The 27,758-nt window shown below is 34.7% G+C and overlaps 1 protein-coding gene across 2 annotated transcripts in view; it reads right to left on the bottom strand.

The window, feature by feature from the left end:
- The window catches only part of LOC146450292 (neuronal cell adhesion molecule-like), a 145,964-nt gene that overhangs the window by 31,420 nt on the left and 86,786 nt on the right, over positions 1–27,758 (bottom strand). The gene's annotated exons all lie outside the window — the stretch shown is intronic.

The following is a 27,758-nucleotide window of genomic DNA, read 5'->3' on the forward strand; positions in this document are numbered from 1 at the left end:
ACTCTCCAAGTGTAACTAGGGAATCAGATGCTAACCTGGAACCATACCCACCCGATACTGATGCCTCCTCGGCTCCGCGTCGCTCTACTCGGGTTAGATCTGTTCCAGTTTGGCATAAGGATTATGTTATGTAATATAGTTGTATTGTAGATTCATTTACAGTTGAGTTGTTAACTTCTTTTTCCAGTTTTCACTTGTATCAGCATGATCTCATTATGACAGCTAAATAGCTTAAGAAGGGGGATGTTATGATAAGTTGGTTGTCCTGTGCAAGGTATTGTAATGTGATCTTAAGGATCACGTGTGGAGTAAAAGTACTGCAATAAAAGCTCTTGAAGTTGAAGCTTGTGGATGTGTATTTTCTCGTACTCATAACAGCATATTAGAAATTTAAAGTTTTGAACACCTGGTTTTGAACAACGCGAACAACTTTCATTGCGTGAGAAGTGAAATGTGATACGCAAGCGCGCGAAAAGCACAGGAATAAGCTATGTCAACATTTACGCTTGTGATGACAGTGCGAAAATAATTTTTGAAATTACAAGAAGAAATTAAGACAAGTCAAGGTCTGTAAGGTATATTTGATTGCCGGATTGAAACGAAAATCATGTATCCCCGGGGGGGGGGGGGGGGGGGTCACCGAATTCTCATCATCAACAACAACAACAACAACCTTTATTTTCCTCAAAATAAAGCCGAAAAGCTAAAATGAAAAGTAAACAAATCAAGAGCTTTCGAGGTCTCGATGCGCTATTTCAATACTATCCTCAAACAAAAAGCTAATACATTTAGGAGAGTAAAGTTTTTCTTTCGCCATGGAACCTCTCCGTGCGGATCGATCAAGCTCACAAAATGCGCAATATTTGCAATGTGTTACGCTTAATCAATACAAAAAGGGCGCTCGCTCGCACCTGTACAGGCACAAAAAATCCGGCCTATGAAGAAATTCAGGACGAAATAGTGTTGTTGCTAGAAAGGGCAGGTAAAGTGTTTTCATTTGAGTGAAACTAAGAGCATGAAAGAACATTTTATTTCCTTTTCTGATTTTCCCCTATTTTTTTAGAGTCGTTGTTCATCATGATCAATGTATGCACTGTGGCTTAACCTAATCCAAATGGAACTCGTAATAAGTTATATCTTCAACCAATTCCATATAAAGACCACTATAAATTGAATAATCACTAGACTCTGGTACACAGGTTCAAAAGATACTCTCACTGGCCTTTTCAAAGGCTGTTTGTGTGGTGGATACTCTGGAGCACGCTAGGAGGATTTAACAAAGACAACGTCAGACTTGAACAGTGACGGCCCGTAAGAGATAACACCGTCTTTTAGACCGAACACGAACATCCGAGAAATACCAGTCGTGCCCCTTGTCCTTTGACACTAGTGGGCGCGCTAGAAAATAAATTAAGGTTAAACTCTTATCTTGAAATTCGATCAGCTCTACTGTCAGCAATAATGCAGAATAATGTTGTGTATTTCCAGTTAACATTTTATCACCATCATTGACTCATTTCAAACTGACGTTAAAGCTACGTTAAATATTTGACTGCAATAGGCCTTATCACGGTTTTCGACGCCATTTTGAAGAGTAGGCAACCAGGCTTGAAATAACAGTGTTTGTCTGGAAATTCGATGTCAAATAATTTTCATAAAATGATAAAACATCGCTGCTGAAAAATTCATGAATTGGAAACTTTTGGCATTAGGAAAAGGATTTTAAGGAAAAAAATTGGGGGGATGTAACTCTGCCAGAAAGCGTCCAGTCGTGTTTTGAACTTTTCATACATTGTCCTGTATTTTTTTCCTGTGAACTATTTATAGTACTACAGTTCACGGCTGGTTCGCTTTACAGACAAATGTATGGAAAGTTCAAAACACGACTGGACGCTTTCTGGCACAGTTACATCCCTCCAATTTTTTTTCTTAAAATCCTTTTCCTAATGCTAAAAGTTTCCAATTCATGAATTTTTCAGCAGCAATGTTTTATGAAAATTATTTGACATCGAATTTCCATACAAACACTGTTATTTCAAGTCTGTTTGCCTACTCGTCAAAATGGCGTCGAAAACCATGATAAGGCCTATTGTATTTTAACAAGTTAACCTGAAAAGAATTCTTTTTTTTTTTTTCGTTCCATTCATGGTAAACGTCCTTATTGCATTGATTGACCGTATAACACATTGCAAATCTTGCGCACCTTTTGAGCTTGATCCACAACTTTTGAGCATTGATCCATGGCGAAAGACAAACTTCACTCTCCTAAGTGTATTAGCTTTTTGTTTGAGGATAGTATTGATATACCGCATTGAGGTTTCAAAAGGTCTTAATTTGTTAACTTGATTTGTAAAATAATTTCGGTTTTACTTTTCCTGTAATGTTATTGATGAGAATCCGACACAGACAATACAGAGTGAATCTCGGAGGAGGAAAACTACATGATTATCGTTTCGGTCCATTAAATATACCTTGCAAACCTTGACTTGTCTCAATTTCATCTAGGGGTATAGAATGGTAAAATCCGAGACCCGCCGAGACGCCGAGACCTTCATTTAAAATCCGAGACCGAGACTTAACTACATTTTCTAAATCCGAGCCCGAGACGTCGCGATGCAAAACGTGTTTTTTACTACCACCGCCGAAAAGCATAGTACGGCAATTTACGAGCAAAATTTATCTGAGCTTTCATGTTTCACAGAAGCTGTAGAAGCAATTGCGATGTTGAGCCGTTTTTCAAGATTATTGTTTGTTGTCAGTTTAGGACGGTCAATTCAGACTTAATTTTCGCTTAGTTTGCGAGACTCCGAGATTCAAATTTCAAAATGCGAGATTCCGAGATCCATTTTATTTTTAACGAGCTCGAGATTCCGAGACTCCAGTTTGAGACGCCGAGATTTCGAGACCCGCCGAAAATTTGCCGAGACCCATTATCTTTCAAGGACCATTCTATACCCCTTCATCTTGTAATTTCAAATTATTTTCGCACTGTCATCACTGACAAGCGCAAATATTGACAAAGCTTATTCCTGTTCTTTTCGCGCGCTTGCATATCACATTTCACTTGTCACGCACTGAAAGTTATTCGCGTTCCTGTGTTGTTCAAAACTTTAAATTTCTAATATGCGGAATTTGAGACAACTTTCAGCCTTGCCTCGGGGATGTGACATCGCCGTATATAATGTGAGTAACGATTGCAGAGAAGTAAGAGCATTTCGTTATATCTAATATTCAGTCGTGCTATCCGGTTGTAATTGAATGAGTCAAGTAGTCAGTAACAATGTTGCACTATTCTTCAGTAGTTTCGACAAACACACAGAAAAACAAAAGCTTGGTTGGCAAGTGTTTTTATACAGATGGGCATAGAGAAGAATTTTTGTTTCTACTTTCTGGTCATAAATGTATACAGAGGTAAAACAACGGACGCGTTTCATCCATGTGGCGAGTTGAGAAACGGCTGATGTTTACATTTACGTCGGTGCGCGATTTTTTCAGTTTTTTTATTGCAGTGGACTTTATTCGTAATATTTAAGGCAAATTCTGTTTTAGGTCACGTAAAAAGGGAGCATTTACACTTTCTAGCTTAAAAATAACGGTAGTTTGGAAGTGCAGCATGATATGAGAGACAGGGTATTAATTTCACTGATTTCAAGTTGTTTCCCTGGGAACGGCTCTTTCATCTCGCTTCGGAACGGCTCAATATAAACTCGAAAATTTCACCTGAAACGACTTATTTGATGGCTTAATGCTAATATAGGGAGCTCTCAAGCTTATAGCTAGTTATTTACGTGTATTAAAGCATGAAATGAAACCAGAGACCTTGGCTTTTATCTAAAAGCTTCCGTGAACTGTATTGACACGTGCAAAGTTACAGGAGGAACATGAAGTGCTGAAATGGCGAATTGTGTCAAAGTGCATTCCACACATCTCGACCTAGCGCGCTCGCTTTTCACGGGCCAAACTAAATATTTGAACATAATAAATAAGAAAAATTACCCGTTCAAAAAAGTTATTTCATTACCAGTATATTCGTATACCCCCGATGATATGGTCATCTGAAATATGGCTAAAATCACTCTATCTAAGAAATAGCAAACATTGTATTCTTTACGTTGCTAACTTCAAATGAAAGAATGTTCAGGTCGAGATAAAATATAGTTTGGAAGCAAGCAAAAGGGATGTAAAAACGATTGTGAAAAGTGTCAACTCGAGAAAACGTTGCTTTGTCTTGAACGAGAGTTTTGAAAATGTACTAATTTGCATAATTTCAATCGGGCCATCGGGCACGTTGAGGCCGATTTCGAACTTTCCTAATTTTTGCCGAAAAAAAAATTCGCTGGAACTTTTGAATATTATTTTTGAAAATAGTTCACCAAAAGGGTCTTTTGGGGCAAATAAAAAAAAGTTCGAATTTTCGCTTCTGTCGCCGGATTCTCGAAAGTTACTGACAATGGCTCTTAATAAAAATAGCAAGCGGGAACAAAACTTCAATTCGCCAGCACTGCATTTGAGTCACGATTAAGTCACAGTGGGGGAGGTGGAGAAGGCGGAGGTAGCGCTTTTAGCGACGACCGAAACCCAGGGGGGACAAGAGGAAATGGGGGCGGCTTGGTGTATTGACGAACTGACGTTGAATGGAAAGATTTTGGCAGAAGTTGATATCATATTTGAGATTCTGGTCTATGGTTGTTTGTTTTGGGGTATTGCAACCAAGGACCGTTCACTCAAACAGTAAGCAGTTTTCTCGAATGAAATTTTTGTTCACAAATTGACCTATTAAAGATATGCAATTTATTAAGTAAAAGGAATACTGAAAAATCTATTCAAAATTTTTTAGTTGGGTTAGGGAGGAGACTAGAGGAGATGGACTTTGACCTATAATACTCCGCCCCAGCAGTTATTTGATTCCGGGTCCTGTGTTCAATATTGGCTACGTAAATTTGAAATAGGCCATTTAGCCTTTAGGATGGAGGTAATTCTTTTTAAAAGATGATTTTTCATATGAACTCCTTGCGCTTCAGAAACCGTTTCTTTATCCTGGACAGGTCAGTTTGGCCAGTGTTTAAACAGAAAGGCTCATCGATCTGCCCCGAGGGGTAGCGGAGTCGGTGGCAATTTGGTTATTATTACCAAGAAACTTCGTGGAAATCCCAGGCGCAAAATCTCCTACTCCGGATGGAGTCCCGTGTTCAAATGTGTGTTAATTTGTTTACAAATTTAGCTTTTATCCATTTGCTCATGCACTTCAATAATTTATGCCGTATAAGACTGTAAGAAAAACTCAGTGATATTTAGCGGACTTCAATTAACTTTTCTCTAACTTTATTTTCTTAGCTAATAGGTGGTTTTCACCTCACACATCGTCACGCAAGTGAACAAAATAAAATCCTCAACCATTCAATAGATAAGGTCAAGAAATTGGTATGTTGTAGAGGAGTGATACATAAACAACGTGTAAAAGCCACAGGGCTGTGCGATATCTCCTAATCGAGTTATTCGAGAAAATGTACCACGGAAAATTACAGAGTTTAGTATGGGACGCCATGTTGGTGGGCACCAACATGGCGGCCGGAAACCAGCAAAAACATCTGGAGTTCACCTGGGCTGTTTCAAAGCCTTTCTTCTCTCTGCTGAACTCTCACACATTGACATTAACGCTTCTATTATATGTCAGCTAATAAGATCTAAAAAAACACGAGGCGAATCGATGTTTTCATGTACGTGACATGTTTAGAGCAGCAATCCTTCTGTCACGCACTACCCAAAAATCTAAAATTCAAACTGCTCTATTTTCAAAACAAAGAATCTTATCCTGCTGAAAACAAGCAAGTCGATGGAAATTTAGATTTTCTTATATGTGATGAAGATAAAAACCCAAAATTGTGTTTAGTTATGAATTTCAGCTTTTTATGAAGTCATGTGAAAACCAAGAATAAAATGAGCGGGGCCTTAAGTAATAATGACGAGTATGCCCACTTCCATTTCATTGGGGATATCTCGGGTTATAACTTGTTGCCCTTATTAATGAAAAACGCTGCCAACCAAAGAGAATCTCAACCAGTAATATAATATAACTTTCAACCATCAGGGCAGACACAAACTTAACCGTTATCCTACTAACCAATCAAGTGACAAACATAAATTAAACTGGTCAAATGCTAACGCCATCAATTTGACAGTGAAGGTAATTCACTCACTGTGAATCATTCCTAGATCCTGAAACATTATAAAGGTCGATGACCCAATCTATTTTTTCTTTGGGTGGAGGCGGTGGTGTTGGATACTGGGTTGTGAAAAGAAGGTCAAACCGTTCACCAGGGCTGAAACCCAGAAAAGCTCAACAGAGACGAAATTACAAGTTTTAGTTTGTTACTGTTTGTTCCTCGTGTGTGGGTACCGCTTGTCCAAAGACACAGCATTTGCCTCATAAAATAAAGAAGAATGCTACCCATGAAATAACTGACTTGGCTGATTGTTGTGTCAGTTATGGGAATGAGTTCGGCTGAAACGAACCAGACAAAATTTTAGCAGTCCCTTTGCAGATATCACGAAATCCTCCTGAGTTAATATGATACGCCAAGCGTTGTTTCTGAACAATAGTCTATTGGTATTCCAACAAAAGGCCATCATATAAGGGCATACAGCTATTTCAATTAAAGTTGTCGGATCAAAGCTTAAAGCTTAGTGACATCTTCAAAGAGTCTGCCATCTCATCCATTTGATATCCTAACATTTCTTTCATCCAAATCGCTCGCCATTGTATTTCTTCACTGAACGGACGAGGCATACCTGATTTTGATGAACTTATTCATAAAAAATATACAGAACCTGGAGGTCTGGTCTTATAGCTTTATACTTTGATCCGACAACGTTAATTGAAATAGCTGTGTAAGAAACAATACTAAAGGCCCGTTTAATCGGTTTCAACATTTGCCCAACATTCGTTAAACAAAAGTTGAACGGACGTTGGGCAAATGTTCTAACATTTAAAAATGAACGTAGTGTTCAAACAGTTCCAACGCCATTCAACATTTTCAAGAACAAAGGAAATGTTAAATCTATGCTGAATGGAAGATACATCTTAACTTGGCAAGGATTCGTGATTCTGACCCCTGGGAAGAAGGTTGCTTGTGATGGAGACAGTAAATGTACCTCCTCTCGCCCCTCAAGGGTATTGTGTCCAATACTCAGACGAGATGGGACTGACTGAAATCCAGTCCCGGATGTCTGTTTGTATGTATACAAACTTTATTTAAAAATTTGTTCCAAAAGCCCCAATAATAATCTAAAAAACGCTGTTTCCATGAGATGTGTGAAATTACAACCGCGCAGCGCAAGGGGTGGCGGTTACTCCCCCACGGCACGAGCTATATTCGTTTGGGTATGGCTAGGGTATGTTTTTGATCAGTTTTGCTCTGAAAGGGGCTGTAGATTTTAATGATAAGAGAAGCAGAGACCGATACAACGTAGAATTATGTTTTAAATTTTTAACCATTTTCGGTCTGAAAGTCTGAAAACGAGTAAGGATTCTAAAAACAAGGTCTAAACTAATGGGTCATTAGAGATCACATTTTAGAAAGGGTTCGGCTTAGGAGATACGAGATTTATTTAATGGTTTCTAAAATTGCATCCAGTCGTCATCTGTAAGAAAACAACAGAACCCGTTAAGAGGCAGTGGTTTGAGCCATTCTCGTGCTTCCGTTACGATTTGTTGCTTAAAATTTAACGGCTGCACCAAAATTTTCTCCAACAATAGAAAATTTCCAGTGGCCGTTACAGCGGTTACCAGTAACACGCAACCTACGGTCTTGAAAAGAGTCGGATAAAGTTGCGTTTTGGTGGACGTCAATCAAAGAAAAGCCTTTGAAATTATTATGAATGCTGACAAGATTCCAAAGAAATTCCTGCAAGCAGTTCATCATCCAAAAAAAAGTTTCAGCAAGTAAACCAAAGTATGATATCAAAACACAACGTAAGTAGTTCCAATGTACATTTCAAGAATATAACCTGCTCTTCTATCATTTTAACACATTTCACATGAATTAATGTTTTTAGAAGAGACAATGCAACGGATTACGTCTGATCTCCTCCTCCTTCATCAGTCAATTCCAGCGGTGCCCATTCCCCCTCCCTTTGGCAACCCCGAGGCATTTGCTCACGTTGTCAGTCACAAAAAGCAACAACTTGAACTATATTTTGTTTATCACATATCGAGAAATCGGAAACAATCAACGTGAACACGACAGTAGTATGGGATATGAGGGGATCAGCGCCTTTTTTCCAAAATATGGTTAATTTTTTGCGCTGATTTTTTGCGCCAAAAAATTGCACTGACATTTTCCAAGTCGAAATATCCTCAAGGCATTTTCAAAAGAAAACTTTTTGGAATTCTATATTAAAATATCCACAAAAGTGCGTTTAAAATAATCATCATGTGAAATCATTAGTCATTTCTACGCTTGGTCTTTTATTTGGTTTTTATGGCTCAGGCGAAGCCAGGAGTTTAGCTTCTCGGCAGCGCAGCGCGTAAGCGCGAGCAGGGGATGGAGAAGCGTTAAAAACTCCGCCGAGGTTTAGGTGGGAAGAGGAGCGAAGCGACGATGGACCGAGGCTTTAATGGAACAAAATAATTTTCCAAGGTTGGACCAGAAAGAATTGCGCCAAAAAATTGCGCTGACATTTTCCAAGTCGAAATATCCTCAAGGCATTTTCAAAAGAAAACTTTTTGGAATTCTATATTAAAATATCCACAAAAGTGCGTTTAAAATAATCATCATGTGAAATCATTAGTCATTTCTACGCTTGGTCTTTTATTTGGTTTTTATGGCTCAGGCGAAGCCAGGAGTTTAGCTTCTCGGCAGCGCAGCGCGTAAGCGCGAGCAGGGGATGGAGAAGCGTTAAAAACTCCGCCGAGGTTTAGGTGGGAAGAGGAGCGAAGCGACGATGGACCGAGGCTTTAATGGAACAAAATAATTTTCCAAGGTTGGACCAGAAAGAATTGCACCAAAAAATTGCGCTAATAATTTCCCAAGGTCAAATCCAAAAAGGCTTAAAGAGATAGTGCGTTTATATAGTATGGAAAATTTATCAAGTAATATATATATATTATGGAAAAATTATCAAAATCTGAATTATTAAAAATCATTTCTAAGCAAAGTGAGAATGTTGCTGCATTAACAAAACAAGTGAAACAATTAATTGATGTGAATAAGCAATTAATCGAACAAAACAAACCAGTTCCAGCACCGCGTACTAAAATCATGGAACGCCCTATTCCAACACCACGTAGAAATGTCAAGCAAATGATTAAAGAATATGAGGAAAATATTATTACACCAATTCCACCTCCCCGCACTAAAATAAAGCAAGTGAATAAAGCTTTAAAAGGTTATACTGAATCATATGAGGTGGCAGTAATAGATGATAAAGATCCATTAGTTCAATTGCAAAAAACAAGACAAAAACTAGGATTTTATATCAAAAACATATTAGAATCCATGAAAGGTTTGAAGTTTATTGAAACTCTGAAAGTGACGTTTGAAAAAACAACAGGTGATATAATTATATCCAAGACGGCATATTTTAACAGTAAGGCTCAAACGATCATCAACCAAACAGAAATTGCTGAAGCACTAAAATTGACTGCAGAACAAATCTTGAATAGGATAGCTCAATGGATATCAGAGGGTTCAGGATGGATCATAAAATCAATCGACAATCATTATCTGAATATTGTGCGATATAAACCAATGAAGGGTTCATCGTATCTTAAACTGCCAATTGAATTACAAAATAAGAAAGGATTAATCAATCTGCAGAATAAAGACAATGAATGTTTTAGATGGTGTCATGTGAGGCATCTATGTCCAATGGATAAAGACCCACAGCGTATTAAAAAATCTGACCGAAAATATGTTAGTGAATTGAATTATGATGGAGTTGTATTTCCTGTTTCCATCAAACAGATAAATAAAATTGAATTACAAAATAAAATCAATATCAATGTTTTCGGTTATGAGAATAAGCAACCATATCCATTATTTGTCTCAAAAGAAAAGTTTGAAGATCATATGGAATTATTGCTTATATCTGAAAATGAGAATAAACATTTTGTGTACATCAAAGATTTTAATAGATTTATGTTTAACCAAACCAAGCATAAAAATAAGAAACATTTTTGTATGCATTGTTTGCAATGTTTTAGCACAAAAGATGTGTTTGATGTCCACAAGAAAAACTGTATTGTAATAAATGGTACACAAGCCATAAAAATGCCAAGTAAAGATAACAACATTTTAAAATATAACCATTACCACAAGCAATTACCAGCTCCATTTGTAATATATGCTGACTTTGAAGCTTTAACAGAACGGATACATGGTTGCCAACAGAATAATGATAAATCTTTTACAGATGCTTATCAAAAGCATACAGATTGTGGATATGGGTATAAAGTTGTTTGTTGTTATGATGATAAGTATACCAAGGATGTTCAATATTATAGAGGTGAAAATGCTGTTTACAAATTTTTGGAAAAAATGTTAGAAGAAGTAAGTTACTGCAAAAATATTATCAAACAAAAATTCAACAAGCCATTGAAAATGACTAATGTTGATGAAGAAGAGTTTCAAAAAGCTGATAAGTGTCATATTTGTGGTATATCGTATAATGACAAAGATATAAGAGTCAGGGACCATTGTCATATTACAGGTTTGTTTAGAGGTTCAGCACATCAAGATTGCAATTTGTCGTTTAAACTCACTGGCAAGATACCTGTGGTTTTTCATAATCTGAGAGGATACGATAGTCATTTTATAATGCAGCAGATTGGTGAAATTGTTAAAAAACATACATATGTGAATGGAAAAGGTGAGGAGTGTCAAATGAATGTCAATGCCATTCCAAATAACATGGAAAAATATATGGCTGTTATGTTGGGAAATAGTTTGGTATTTATTGACAGTTTTCAGTTTATGAGCCAATCACTTGCTAATCTTGTTAACAATCTTCCAAAAGATGCTTTGAAATACACGAGAGAATTTTTCAAAAAGGATAAATATTTCAATTTGATGACGAAGAAAGGTGTATACCCATATGATTACATGGATAGCTTTGATAAGTTTGAAATGACTGAATTACCATCAAAAGAAGAGTTTTATAGTCAATTGAATAATGAGCATATTTCAGATGAAGATTATGACCATGCAAAAAAAGTTTGGAAAACCTTTAAAATAGAAAATATGGGAGTATATCATGATCTTTACTTAAACAGTGACATACTTTTATTAGCAGATGTTTTTGAAAATTTCAGGAAAACGTGTTTGGAATATTATAAGTTAGATCCATGTCATTATTTCACAAGTCCGGGTTTGAGTTGGGATGCTATGTTAAAAATGACTGGTATCAAATTAGAACTTATGACTGATATTGATATGTTCCAATTTATTGAAAAAGGTCTAAGAGGTGGTACCAGTTACATTGCTAATCGATATGGAAAAGCAAATAATCCCTACATGAAAGAGTATGATGAAAAAGAACCATCTTCTTATATCATGTATCTTGATGCAAATAATTTATATGGTTGGGCTATGTCACAATATCTTCCAACAGGTGGTTTTAAATGGATGTCTCAAAATAAAATCGATGAACTTGACTTAGCTAAGTATGATTCCTCATCAAAAAAGGGATTAATATTGGAAGTTGATTTGGATTATCCTATCTCACTACATGATCTTCATAATGATTTTCCATTAGCACCAGAACAAGTTTGTGTAAAAGAGAATATGTTGTCGAATTATTGTAGTACGATAAAAGAAAAGTATAATATTTCCATTGGTCAGGTTCATAAATTAATTCCAACTTTGTCTGAGAAACGGAACTATGTATTACATTACAGAAATTTGCATTTATATCTTGATCTAGGTTTGAAAATAACCAAGGTTCATAGAGTACTTGAATTTGATCAATCTCCATGGCTAAAACAATACATAGATTTCAACACTCTTAAAAGAACTAATGCCAAAAATAGTTTTGAAAAAGATTTCTTTAAACTTATGAATAATAGTGTATTTGGAAAAACAATGGAAAACCTCAGAAAAAGAGTTGATGTAAGGTTAGTCACTGATGAAAAGAAACTTGTTCAATTAACATCGAAACCAACCTTTGTATCCAGTAAAATTTTCAACGAGAATCTTGTGGCTGTTCATAAGATCAAAGAGACATTAACCTTAAATAGACCAGCATATGTTGGGATGTGTATTCTAGATATAAGTAAAACACTTAATATATGATTTTCATTATAACTACATCAAATCCAAATACGGAAACAGAGCAAAATTATTATTTACAGACACTGATTCTCTAACGTATGAAATTCAAACAGAAGATTCCTACAAAGATTTTTGGAACGACAAAGATAAATTTGATAACAGTGATTATCCAGCAGATAATCCATTTTATGATGCTAGTAATAAAAAGGTAATAGGTAGGTTTAAAGATGAAGCGGCTGGCAAACCAATAACGGAATTCATTGGTTTACGTAGTAAAATGTATTCATACACCAAAGATGATGGCACCAACAATAAAACTGCAAAAGGTATTGCGAAAAATGTGATTAAAAAAGTCATCAAACATGAGGATTACAAAAATATATTATTCAACAACGAGCAAATGTATCATAACATGAAAACGATCAGAAGTGATTTGCATATCCTCAAGAGTTTTTCACTAAACAAAGTTTCATTGTCATGTTTTGATGATAAAAGGTATATACTAGATGATGGGATAAATAGTTATGCATATGGTCACTACCGAATAAAAGAAGCAGGAGATTGAATCACCAGTATATGCTAGATCAATTTTTCAAAGAATCAATAACATATTCAATTAATAATTTAATTTTTCGATTTTTCAAAGGTTGTAAACATTCACATATTTTAATCAATGTTGAGAAAAAGCCATTTTCTCCACTTATGAATTTTTCTTTCAAATATTTTAAATGATGTTCAGTGATATATCCGATAATAGTTCCATCATTTTTATAATTATAATATATCAACATATTATCAAATATTTCTGAATTAGATTGGCGATTATATTCATAACATTTGTATAATAATTCGATGTAAAGATCACTCATATAATAATAATGTAGATTTCATTTTTTATACGGTTTAAAGAATTGTCACTATTATAAAATATGATAGAAATTTCTGATAAAAAACGTGATTATTCGTTTGCGGCAAATAATCATACCAATAAAAAATTTGTAAAAGCCATCAATTGTAGTAATAATGAGGTGACATACTTTAATAGTATGTATGCTATTCAACAATATCTTGGTATTAATGCAGGGATAGTAAAAATGGTTTGCGAAGGTATTAACCACTGCAAAACTGGAATTTCCAAAAAGAATGGTATTTCTTACAAATTTGAATATGTGAAAAAAGAAGATATGCCGGATGATTATATCAAATCATCAAGAACAGGAGAAAAAAGAATGAGATTATTAAGCGATGAAGAAAAATGGGCTAAAAGAACATATACCTGTGAATGTGGTCAAACAATGAAAAATCAATATAAAAATTATCATAGAAAAAAATGTGGAGAAAGAAATTAGCTATTTTTTAAAGTTTATTCGAAGACACATTTTATTACAGTTATTAAATTTCAAAAGATGGTGATAATTCATTTTATCCCTCATCTTCATCAGTTTCATCATCAGATGAATCATCAGAAGAATCAATGGAAGAATCAGAATACTCATTAAAAAAAATGTATTTTTTAGAGAACATATTAGAATCAAAATAATCATTAATTTCAGTATCGTAAAGTGAACTTTTTGTTTCAGTTACTTTATCATAAATTTTCTTATAGTCGAGATCTCTACTATATTTAATCATGTATAATAATTTATTTTTCCAATAAGGATCATAAAATGGTTTTTTATTTGATGGCATGTCAGCAAGATCATTTAATTCATCAAAATCTTCAATGATACCCTTCCAGTAGTATGCGTCATCATGTGAATATGCCAGTTCATTGAAAAGTTTTTTTTTCCAATCTATATTATCCATATATGATATATGATATATTAATTTCTGTTTAAACCATTAAATTCTTCAACGGTATCCAAGAATTAAAGTCATCACTATATCCTTTCCATTTCACTAAAGCTTGTTTTTTCTTGTGATCTTTCCGGATGACTTTGTCTATTCTAAATACCTCTTGTTTTGCGTTCAACAATTCAGCTTCATAAAAGCTGCCTTGTATCTCTTCATCATTGAGATCTTTCAGTTTGTAAGTGATCGGATTGGTGTATTGGATTTTGTCGATAATGAACACTTCTTCAGTCCAATTTGGTGTATAACCTTTATCAAATACCTTTCTTTTATACTTTGATATCCTAACCTTGTCACCTACTTTAAACTTAGGTAATTTTGGTTGCTTCATATCACCATATAGGTTGAAGTAAACAGTTCCTTTATTTTTCTTTTTTCTGGCTTCTGTTGGTGTCATTTTGATTGAACTGTGTTTAGACATATTATACTGTTTCAACAACATGGGTAATATATCCAGGTACATTGTATTGCCTTGGGCAGTGAACTGCTTCCACATCTTGGTTTTGATTGTTCTATTCCATCTTTCCACCACTGATGATTTTTCTTCATTTTCTGTTGAATAGAGTTTTATGTTGTGTTTATGGAGTAAGTCTTTCATATGTTTGTTGTAGAACTCTGAGCCTTTGTCAGTCCATAGATACTCTGGTTTATCCCCTTCTTTGAAAATCTGTTGGAATGCTTGGGTTACAGTTTCACCTTTCTTATCTTTTAACGGAACAATCCAGCCGTATTTACTGAAGATATCTATAACCATGAGAAGATACTTATAACCTTTGTTCCATTTACTCAACTGTTGCATTTCAACAAGATCAGCAGCCCATATTTCATCAACATGATTAACAATAACACGCCGTCGAGTAAAGTTACGCTTTATGGGTTTATGCAGTTCATCAGCTAATGTTTCTTGCCAGTTTTTACTCGACGGCTTTTGGCGTTTTTTGAAGCTCCAAGTCCAAGCTTTTTCTTTGTGGCTATTGCAGCTTGAGCTAAGCTTCTACCCCAAGGTCTTTCACGATAAGGTATTTCAGATATTCTTTGTAGCATAATATCATCAGCTGCGTGTTTATCGGATAATGATCTAGCATTACCATAATCTATATCATGTTGTTGGCAAATAGCATCTAGTTTATTTATTGGTTCTCGATAATTGGGATCATTTGATGCTAATCTTTCTTCTAATTTTGTGCCAGGTCCACAATAATTGTATTTTTTCCCCTTAGGAGTTCTCATATGTAATTCTCCAAGTTTGGATAGTTGTTTTTGAAGATCGAAACCACTCCCATCGAGATCCTTTCTGTCAGTAACATATTTTTTATTAGGACGTACTTTGGTAGATAATTGATCAAGCATTTCAGAACCTGTCTTCTTTATAAAAGGAGTAGCTTTTTCTAAAGCATAATCAAGAGCCTTCTTTTGTAGCTTGGGATTTCTCAATGCTTCAGATCCGTAATATCTACCCATTTCTACAGCCTTTTTACCCAACCATGGGATACCATGTTGAATTAACATATCAGTACCAGTTGATGCTAAAGTATCCATTATGCCCGCCCCTTTGTGCGGGCTGCTCCGTTTCCCTGATTTTGTTTAACGAATTTGGTTTTTTTTATCCCGCATTCTGCACAAGTACAAAAAAACATTAATCTATTATTTTTTGTTTGGAAATAACCAGAAGGTTCAACACATTCAGTTTGTTTTTTCTGTTTAACACAATACGATTTTACCATTTATACATATATATTACACAATATTTTTGAAATAATTTATAATGAATTCGTGATTATCACTATCAGTAGTATTCAAATGTAAATTGGAATTATGAATTGTTTCTAGAATCGATTTTCCTTTTTGTCTTTCAAGCAGATAATAGAGACACCAATATCCACATAATACAGAATCTCGATCTTGAATTTCATCTGATGAATATATCAAAGGTTTACCACTTGTTGCAAGATATTTTTCCACTTCTTTTGGCATAGGTAATCCGAAGCTGTCAAAATATTCAGCATATTTGTTTCCATTTCGATATGCAACCCAATGTGTGCCTGATCCGATATAATCATCAAGATTTATGATCCCCACTTCATTGTTTCTGATGGACATGGGTAATTTATCTTTGCTGAAAACTCCTCTGAAATATTTGATACCAAGCTGTTTAACCCAATTATTAAGATCAAAATTGCTAAGCGGAGTATTAATAAATTCTACAAGATATCCCCGATTAGTGGAATGTTTTTGAAAGGACTGTTTTTTCCCAGTAGTAACCCTTTTCCTTTTTTGGAGGTTTTTTTTTTTACTCCCATGCCTATGGGTTGTTTCCAAGTACCATAAAATGGAGGTGGTCTATAATCAGCCGGAAGAACCAAACCACCATTGGTATTTTTTGGAACATAAACTGGTACAGACCGTCTCAATCTCTCTCTATCCACTTGTAAACCTTTTCCTGTCAATGCATTCAACAATAAAGGAACGCCAATTGAAGCCAATAATGTACCCAAGAAACCACCTGATTGACTCTTTGTCGGTTTGATAACAATCTGTCCACCAGTATGAATTGCATTAACGATTTGTTTCTTTTGTTCATTTGTCAACCAATCTTTATACTTTATCAATTGATCAACTTTGTTTTGTGGAATTAAGAACCCACCAACCTGTCCTTTTCCGAATATCTTATCAACACCAAGACTGGCAAGACCAGATAATGCTCCAGTAGCCAGTGGACCAACAGCTTTTGAAGCTAGACTTGTTACAGCTGGAAGTGCCCTCGCACCAAGACTGAATAATGATGACCAAAGGCTCCCTCCCATTTTGACTGCTTTTCGTATCTGTGTTTTTGATATTTTAATGTCAGAACCAGCGCCATTTGCCATTGATTTTCGTAATCTATTTATTTGGGTTTTGGTTAACATAAGTTGGTCAGGTCCATTTAGTTCATCATGTGATAATCTGATTGTTATTGCTGAATTATTTCTCAATGCTTTTGCTAATTTTTGTTTTTGTCCTTGAGACAATTTTACACCATGTGAATGATAGCTAGTCATATCTTATATATGATATGTGTAGATAAAATTATATTTATCTGAATAAAAGCTTGCCGTCTTTCTGCACAAGTTCAGCATCTTGTTCGTATAAAGTAAGGGCATAAATTGAATAGTTTGCATTTGTGGCACCTGATAGTTCATAATGAAATACCAGTTTCGTTGTTCCATCTCTAATATCCGTCTTTTGTTTTGTTAGATCAAAGTATAAAAACCCGAATAATGATTTGAAATTAGATGTATTCAAAAGTGTACCTTGTCCATATTCATTGTTTCCATGAACATACTTTAGTACATCTCGGTAAACACGTGTCATATCAGTTGATGGGTTGTAGTGCACATCAGGATATTCATTACCATTTGCAACAACCAGATGAGCAGATGATAGTGCTCGATCATTAGCAACATTGAATGTGTTGTACAAGAAAGGATTAGTCGTTTGTGCACCAATATTGGCATCATTGATGATGAACACAAACACATGTCTTGGTCGTTCGATGCCAGTTGATATTGTAAATATACCAGATCGTAGTCTAGTACTGTTTGATCGTTCGATGTTTTCACGTAGATATGTCCATTTATGTGGTTTCATAAACTGATCAATGTATAATGATTGTCCTTCTGAATTGAAAGTTATTCTTGGCACAACTAGTTGCATCCTCATTATCATAACACGGCACGCAGCCCCAGCTTGCCAAATAAGATTATTATCTGATTCAATTTGTAGATTTATTTCCAATTTTGTTGAAGGAAGAAGTTCATCTCGTAGTGCCTCAAAAAATGAATAACGATTAAGAGTAATTTCTGTTGTAACATCTGCTGATAAACCCAAAAGTGCTTTTCTTGCAGCAAACCCTTTATTGTAATTTGCCTGAGCAGGTCTTTCTTCAGCGTGTCGTTTTGTATCCAAATAAAATAATTCATTGGTTGCTGTTGATTGGGCGTATTCTTGACTGTATTCTAACAAATTTTTGATATTAACTGCTTGATTTGCATCGTTACAGTCATAAACTTTCCGACCATTTAGTTTAACATCAAAGTTGTTGATGAATGAATGGGATCCATTAACAATCCCATTATGATCCTCAGCCGCAATATTAGCGTTAGCCATTGTTTGTACTTTGAAGGTCATTGAGATTCTGGCATTATACCAGTCGAAAGGTGTCACCTCACCTGTGTTGTCAACCACAAACCTATATCCATTCTTCTTTTGAGAATTGTCGTTTCCTGGATCACCAGTATTCAGCGGTGTTTCAAGATCGAAAAAGACATCTTCATAACGTTCAAAATATTTTGGATTCCTGAATGATTTCATTATACTATTATATTACACAATTTTCCTCCTTCTGATTTTCCCACCAGATATTATCTGATTCACTCGATCTGCTATTTCCATATCAGAAAGTTGTTTTGTCACCTTTGGCTGAGTGGACATGCTAGTAGGTGACAAAATTGAGGGTTGTTTTTTACTCAATAACTGAACTATCTTATCTCCGGCTTTATTTCCAATATGCTCTCCAGTTTTTGTAACAGCCTTTGTAGCTGCTGTTTTAACTCCTTTTTTAGCTAATTCTTTGGTTGTTTTTCCGAATAATTTTGATGCAATTGATGTAAATATATTCCCACCAACAATTGATTCATCATAAATATTCTTTCTAACATAACGACCCATTTCTGGGTCAAATCTTCTTTTGAATTCACTTTGTCTCATTATACAATTTCATTACACAAAACTTGAACGTAGAATTAAACTCATAAACCAATCTATATTATTTAAATCAATGGGTCTGTTTAATGCATCCGTTACCGTTATTCTGATTTCGGATATAATATTCTTTGATACTGGACTGAATAAAGCTCTTTTCGGCTCAAAAGTAAATGGAAATGATCTTCTTAAATTATCTGTTGGAATCATTATTAATGTATTTGTTAATACTCCATCGCTAATACTGTCAGTTATAAGATCACAATTTATGTTTATGACATCAATACTATTGGTTATATTTGGAAGTTTGCTGCTATATTCAGTCTGTGTTATTATTTTGGGCTCAAAACCGATCAGATCACCGAATTTTGAATTGGATATATCTAATCTCCATTTATTTCCAAGTTCGACAACGACACGATAACTTGATAAAACAAAATACAGTTTGACAGCTACACCATTAGCTGGTTGATCATCGTTTTGTTTAATGGCTTGTGTAATATAATTATTGAGATCATCATAACTGTACATACCATCAACAAATGTGATTGTTTCCCAATTGGCTCCACTATCTTTGGAGTATTTGATTTTATTATTGTTGTTTTTATTATTGATATTATGCCATGAATAAGTCATTGACACACGATTGACTGCTAGTTCATGTTTCATATTGCTGTCAAGATAAATTGGTGGATTAAACTTGATTGAAAAGTCTTCAGGCTGACTCCTACCTATTTTTTGACGATTAACGGATGATATCTTTATTTCTCGTTCTTGCATATATATCATTAGAATACATAATTCTTCAACAGCTCAATGAGTTGTTTATTGGAAATCGTCCCTAGTTGATTCAATTTATGGGTAATCTGTGAAAATTCATTTTTAACGGAGTTATTCCCAGCTAAAATGGATCCGCCGAGAAGTTCCATTCTGTCAAGTAGGTCATTTATATTATTGAAATAGACAACTCCTGATCCTATTTTTTTGAACTTATTACTGGTTTTATGGATTGGAATTTCACTCAGTTGGTTTAATTCATTGAAAACCATTTTGGCTATATCACTGTATTTCTTTTTTGAATTGAATCTCTTTGTGAGGAGATCAATGGTGTCAAAATCAACCTTCTTATCAAGCACTTTTTGTCCATCTTTTGATGCAATAAGACGTAATTGTCCCATCAATTTGGGGATATCAATCATGAGACCACCATACTGACCATATTGATTTATCTTATACGCATTCCGCTTTGGTTGTGTATGCAAGCCTTTACCACTGAGGGTTTTGAGACCTTCAGGGATTACTGCAATCCGATCTCTGTATTTTTGCAACGCTTTGATTTCTCTGGTCAATAAATCGATTTTGACTTGATTCTTGGTTTTACCTTGACCTTTTGATAAAGGACCTTTTTTTCTACCAATTGCCTGTATTGATTTACCAACGTATTCATCATAATCATCAAAATTAAGCGAACCATCCTGAATACGATGGAATACTGAACTAGGCGGAATTAATTTATATTTCATCATTGTCTCAATTTCATCATCATCGAATCCCTTGTCCAGATTTGATTCATATGATGATTTCATCATAGCTGGTTTGTAACCAATCGGCAGTTTTGTTGCTTGCTGTGGTTGTGGTTGTGGTTGTCCAGGCTGAATTGCTAACATCTCAATGTTCTCCAAACCTGATGTGATTGCTTTTTGGTTTTTCTGCAACTGCTCAATTAATTTATCCTGTTTGTCGTCGATTGTTTGTTTTGTCTTTTCCTGAGCTTTAATTATTGGTTTGAACGTTTCTGATAAACCCTGTTGTAAATCTTGTTTATTATGCTTGTATTCCTTCAACGTGTCTCTTACCTCTTTAGTTAAAATTCCAGCCTTAATCTTGGCTTCAGATATTTGTTTTAATCTTTGTAAGTCCATTATACTATTCGCTTACATAAACTTATCTAAACTTATCTAAACTTATCTAAACTTATCTTTCAGAAATCATATACAAATCCATCATTTTTATTGTCTAATAAAATAGTATAATGGATATTCCAAACTATGACAATGAAAATGAAAACAATAATTTCAAACGGTTGTATGGATTCATGCCAAATGATACATTTCGAATGCTTATCTGTGGTAATTCTGGTTCGGGGAAAACTAATCTTCTTTATCACATGCTTATGAAACCATTACTCTACTATGATCAGATACATCTTTATGCAAAAAATCTAGAACAAGCAAAGTATAAAGATATGATTCAAAAGCTAAATGATATATCAAATAGTGTTGGTTATGATGTGATAGTTTATAGCAATGATCAGATAGTTCCAGTTGAGAGTTTAATGGATGATGAATCACAAAAGATTGTCATATTCGATGACTTTATTTGTGATAAAAACCAAAAACCATTAATCGATTATTTTATTAGAGGTCGGCATAAAAACTGCTCTGTTATTTACCTTAGTCAATCATTTTACAAGACGCCAAAGGACATCAGGTTGAACTGTTCACATTTCTGTGTCTACGACTTCCCAAGCAATAATGAACAGAGTCTGATATCCCGTGAATTGGGAGTTGATAAGGGAACATATATTAAAGCCACCAAAAAACCATATTCTTTTCTCTATGTGGACAGACCTATGAAAGTTGTAAAAAGAAACTTTTACGGAACAGTCTAAACAATTAGTATAATGGGAATTTTCAATGATGAAACAACTTCTACAACAGGTTCTGGATCAATAGGACAACAAGGTCCTCAAGGACCTCCAGGCGTTGGTTTTATACTAACAGATAATGGTGATTATCACTTACAAAACAAAAAACTTGTTAATGTTAAACAAGGAGCTGATCCCAATGATGTTGTCACAAAGAGCCAAATACAATTGTTGGATAATGCTCCTGGTGATGTGCGAGCTAATAAAGCAGTAATTTACAGCAACAGTGGAAGTGTTCATACCAATAGTATCTATCTACAAGACACACCAGACGGTGCTGGTAGCTCCAATGATGTTCGATTATTGACTGAGCATCAGTCTTATGAAAACATTCATCTTAATATACCAGATTTGAAAAACTTTGATGGTCATGGTGGACGAGCTAAAAGCGAAATAATGGTTACATCAACAGAACAACATATCACCGGACGGAAAACATTTTTTGATATTAATGTTTTAAAACCTGATAATGACGATCAAGCAGCAAATAAAAAGTACGTTGATGATTCTGTTAAAAAAATACCATCGCCTGATTTATCAGGTTATTTGGAAAAGGACGGATCATCACCAATGACTGGTAACCTTGATATGGGTAATAAACAAATCACCAATCTTGGTGCTAATATACAAAATACCTATGATGTTGTCAATTTGGGTTTTTGTGATACTAAATACCAACAAAAAGTTTCAAATAGCGATCTTGATATGGATCAACATCGGATAAAAGATATGAAACACCCAACTGATGATAATGATGCTGTTACTAAATACTACGTTGATCAAAACTTTCTTAACCGTATAAATCCTGATGCATTGGATGGTGATCTAGACATGCGTGGTCATACAGTTAAATTTCTGAAATTATCGAGCGAGCCATCAGCTGCTGCTCGGGTGTCCGAGCTGAATCTTAAAGCTGATAAAAACTATGTTGACAATCGAGATAACTATGTTATCAATACTTTTTCAACTTTAGTTAATACCACTTTTAACAACCTCCTGAGAAGAGATGGGACCAATTCAATGACTGATGATTTAAATTTGGATGATCATAAGTTGATAAATGTTAAAGAGCCAACCAATGATAAAGACGGTGTAAATAAAAAGTATTTTGAAGATAAACTTGCTGAATCACATTTGATTAGCAGTCACAAAACAAACGAATTCAAATACCTGTATGACACAGATGAATCAGCTTCAGAATATAATATCAGGGTAAATGGGTTTGAAAACAATTTCAGAGAATCAGCTCACCAAAATAAGAAAGCATATGCTATCACAATGACTAAGGACTCTGGGTCTAATGATTATCGAAGTGGTATCTCATTCAACATTTATCCATTACCCATTGGTACGTTCACAATGATATTCGAGTATTATTTCCCTGAATCCACCAATGTATCATTGTTTACTGTTGGAACAACTGTCTATATTCACAAACAGGTCTACCGAGCATTCGACACGTACGGCAAACTTCTTGTTCAGATAAATAACAACAGCAAAAACACACCTGATCGTATAACATTGCAAATTCATGGTACAGCTGTAGTCCAGAACCCAGAAGGATACTTGGTTATTTATGGAATCAAAGGATGGAGTGATAGTGTAGATCCGAGGGTTTATGATGGGTTGAAAAATGAGATGTACGCTGATATTAATATGAATAATAATAGGATCGTAAATTTGGCTGATCCTACAGATGATAAAGAAGCTGTAAATTTACAATTTCTACAGAAAAAAAATGGACCAGTTCGGATTTTCGGAGATGTTATACATAATGGTTATTTCGTCACAAAAGGCGCTTATCTCAGATTCGATAAAAAAATATGGATCACAGATATAAGACTTATGAGAAGAACTTATGAAAGAGTCACAGACACAATTATTATAACACTTCTAAGTAATCAAAAAAGTAATTATAACTTTGATTTTCAAGATGCTAACACAGTATGGATAACTGTAAATAGATTATTCGATACTATTGTTTCACTGCAATGTAAAAAATTAAGAAACATCTATTTTACTATTTATCACAAAGCAATATTAATATAATAATATCATATACAATGCCATACGTAGAAGATGAAAACGGAAATAAGTTTGAATATACAGTCAGACATGAAATGCAGCAAGATATCATATGGAAAGAACCAATTCACGTCAATGATGATGGTCACCTTGACACAGAAGACCGTCATCTGATTATCAAAGATGGAACACAACCAAATCATGCAATATCTCTGAGTCAACTCCAGAGCCACACAGAGGATACTATCAAACCACTGATTGACAATAGTATAAGACAATCTTTGGTGCAATTGGATTCTGACATCAAAGGACTATTGGAGAATATGATGCGTACTAAAGTAAAACCGTTAATAATCAGCACGATTAATGAAGCTCTTAAAAAATCATAAAATTTTGTGTAACAATAATTATAAAAGACTATGATTGATGTAACAGAGTTCAACCATGTCAGCAACACATTATCATCTGACCAAATCGATGAATTGAAATCTTATTACAAAACCTATCACAAAAAAATGTGGATTTACAAAAAAGCTTATAAATCCTATAGAAAATGGAAATTAATCGGTAACATCAGTTCTGCAATTATTGCTGCTGGTGGTATATCCAGTAGTATACCCACTTCAGGCATATCTCTTGTTGCGGCTACTGCTGTTTCACTTTTCATTCAAATATATTTGAAGCATAAGAATCTCGATATTAAAACATACCAATGTCATTACGCCTTTCTAAGATATGGGCACTTGTTAATATCCATAAAAGAAATCCTTAGAAGTGGCGAATCTGATGATGATCTCCTGATAAAACTACAACATGCTGATAATTATATTTTAGACAACACACCGATTGTTGATAAACAAGCAAGGATGTATGATAAGTTATTTCACTGACCTATTTCACCACCAATCAAATCCAATACACTATCCCAATATTTTTTATAACTAGCCAATGTTCGGTCACTCTTAATACAAACAAGCGGACTGTGTTCTAATCCCATGGCGCTTAAAATTTGTTCTAATAAAAATTTTATACTGATAATACGTTTCCTTTTCCCATTAATATGGGGAAGAATTTTATTTATTTCGACGAAAATACGATGTATTTTTACCCTCTGTTGATAATTAACACATATCATCGATGCTGCCAATAAATCATCGATGATATTTTCAAGATGATATTTTCGATTGTAAACGCTCTTTTTACGAAAGCGATAAAGATTCTCTCGGAAATTAACATATTCGTTTACTACTTTATAGCCAGCAACTTGCCCGCAATTTTTACAAACTGAATAACCTCTATCAAGAATTATATAAGCATTATCACAACAACATTGTTCGCGTTCGTTCAACTTACGATTTTCAAACTGCTCATGACAGAAAGGACAAGACTCTCCAAAATCCCTGAAACCTTCGTGTATTTCTGAATCACAATTCATTCTACTATACAATATATAATTGTACACGATATTGTTTAATACATGTAAGAAAAAAATAATGAAAAAAATCTTTTGTCATGCAAAATGTGAAACTTTTTAATATTTAAACAGTTTCAATCAGTCAAATCAAACTTAAATCCAAACTCAAACTCAAAGTAAAGCTCAAACTAAAACTCAAATTTCTACTCAGATGAGTAATTTATGGGTGAATATCTGATTGGCTAAAAAAAATCATACGACTGTCTCATGACCTTGAACACAATAGACTGAATTTAGACGCAAGCGGGAAAGTCCCACTGCATTACATCATTTCCGAGAAAGTGAAACAGTATTTGGATAATGGCGTGAATGCGTTTCTTACGCGTAAGAAAAAAAGTAACGTCGAAGAGACAAGCTATTGACAGTAAAGAATAAATTTTTCATTTAAAAATCCTTAATTAATCTTAAGGATTTTTCCATAAAACATTATTTCAAATACCTAAATTTGATAAAACATCATAACGACTATCTTCTTCATCACTAATTGGAACATAATAGTTTCTTCTAAAATGCTTTGCCTCTTTTCTATTAAAATGTATTTTTTTAAATTTATCATACGATATTGTATTTACTGGGAAAAAATATTTGTTTAATTTTGTGACAAAACTTTTACCATCATTAACACAATGATGACAAACTGGAAAATAATCAGTTTGTAATTTTTAAATATCCTATATATTCCATTATCTCTATTTTCAATATATTTATCTTTTTTACATTCAACTAATTGTATTTTTTTACAATTCACACATTCAAACATTTTTTCAATCAATTCCTGATTATATAAACATTTCAAAATAAAGTAATAATCAATCATCATTTCTTTATGATGCACATATTTTTTAATTTTTAAAAACTTTTTATAAGATTCCATGCTTTCAGTAATATCTTCCCCTGATATCTCTTTCACATCTTCAATAAAATTTTTTTTAACATCATTTTTACATCTAATAAAAGAATTCAAACGATTAGTCAAATGGTTTTTTAAAATTGTACAATCAAATTCGCTCATTCAATATACTATATATAAGCGGTTTCTCTTTAAGCCTTTTTGGATTTGACCTTGGGAAATTATTAGCGCAATTTTTTGGTGCAATTCTTTCTGGTCCAACCTTGGAAAATTATTTTGTTCCATTAAAGCCTCGGTCCATCGTCGCTTCGCTCCTCTTCCCACCTAAACCTCGGCGGAGTTTTTAACGCTTCTCCATCCCCTGCTCGCGCTTACGCGCTGCGCTGCCGAGAAGCTAAACTCCTGGCTTCGCCTGAGCCATAAAAACCAAATAAAAGACCAAGCGTAGAAATGACTAATGATTTCACATGATGATTATTTTAAACGCACTTTTGTGGATATTTTAATATAGAATTCCAAAAAGTTTTCTTTTGAAAATGCCTTGAGGATATTTCGACTTGGAAAATGTCAGCGCAATTTTTTGGCGCAATTCTTTCTGGTCCAACCTTGGAAAATTATTTTGTTCCATTAAAGCCTCGGTCCATCGTCGCTTCGCTCCTCTTCCCACCTAAACCTCGGCGGAGTTTTTAACGCTTCTCCATCCCCTGCTCGCGCTTACGCGCTGCGCTGCCGAGAAGCTAAACTCCTGGCTTCGCCTGAGCCATAAAAACCAAATAAAAGACCAAGCGTAGAAATGACTAATGATTTCACATGATGATTATTTTAAACGCACTTTTGTGGATATTTTAATATAGAATTCCAAAAAGTTTTCTTTTGAAAATGCCTTGAGGATATTTCGACTTGGAAAATGTCAGCGCAATTTTTTGGCGCAAAAAATCAGCGCAAAAAATTAACCATATTTTGGAAAAAAGGCGCTGATCCCCTCATATCCCATACTACTCACGACTACAGCTGTATTTCGCATTTCGCATTCAAAATCAACCTAGCATTTTTAAATTCACGAAAGTCAACCCGGAGTGCACTTTAAAATACTTTAGGCTTGCGAATTCATATGATGCGATCTTCAAGACAATAAAAAACGAAGCCTGCGAATACAGGCGCCTATCATCGCTCGCGGCAGGAGGGACGTCCGCCGCAATCCCAGCACATTTTATTAAATAATATTAAATTTTCCAAAAGCTCCCTAACTTTTAAACAAAATATAAAGAAATAAATTTAATCATAATCAACTAACATGTCCTGTTGTCCTCAAAGTCCTACCGTTGCTTTAAAATACTGAAAAGTGGAACGTTTAATTCACTGATTAATATAGTGAGTGGTGTTGGAAGGCGACGATCCCGGGGGTGGGGCATTTGCCCCCTTCCTTGATCCCCACACCGGGACATTTACACAGCTTATGTGTCCCCACCCCGGGGAATTTGCCCATTTTTTTAAAAAATGCTAATGCCCGGGTGTTAGCCCGGGGGAGGGGATGGGCACTGCTGGAATTGACTGACGCATAACTATATTATTTTAGAGAAGAATAGGAAAGAAATCTGAGATCGAAAAACATTGAATGGCTGTCTTCAGTCAGTCTGATTAGTTTTAGGGCCCAATATCATTGTGTGATGTTTGGAAACATTTACGGGCTCCAGATGTCAAGTGTTTGTGAATCGGTTTTGATCTCATAACTCGTGACGTGAATTACGAGCCGCAAGTATCGCACGCATATTCGAACTTCCTTGAGTGGTAAAAAGTTTGAATCAGAACTTGAAACATGGAGCAAATAAAGTTCTTTTCTTC

Source organism: Pavona decussata, unplaced genomic scaffold (genome assembly GCF_977016875.1).
Source record: "Pavona decussata unplaced genomic scaffold, jaPavDecu1.1 SCAFFOLD_468, whole genome shotgun sequence".
NCBI lineage: Eukaryota > Metazoa > Cnidaria > Anthozoa > Scleractinia > Agariciidae > Pavona > Pavona decussata.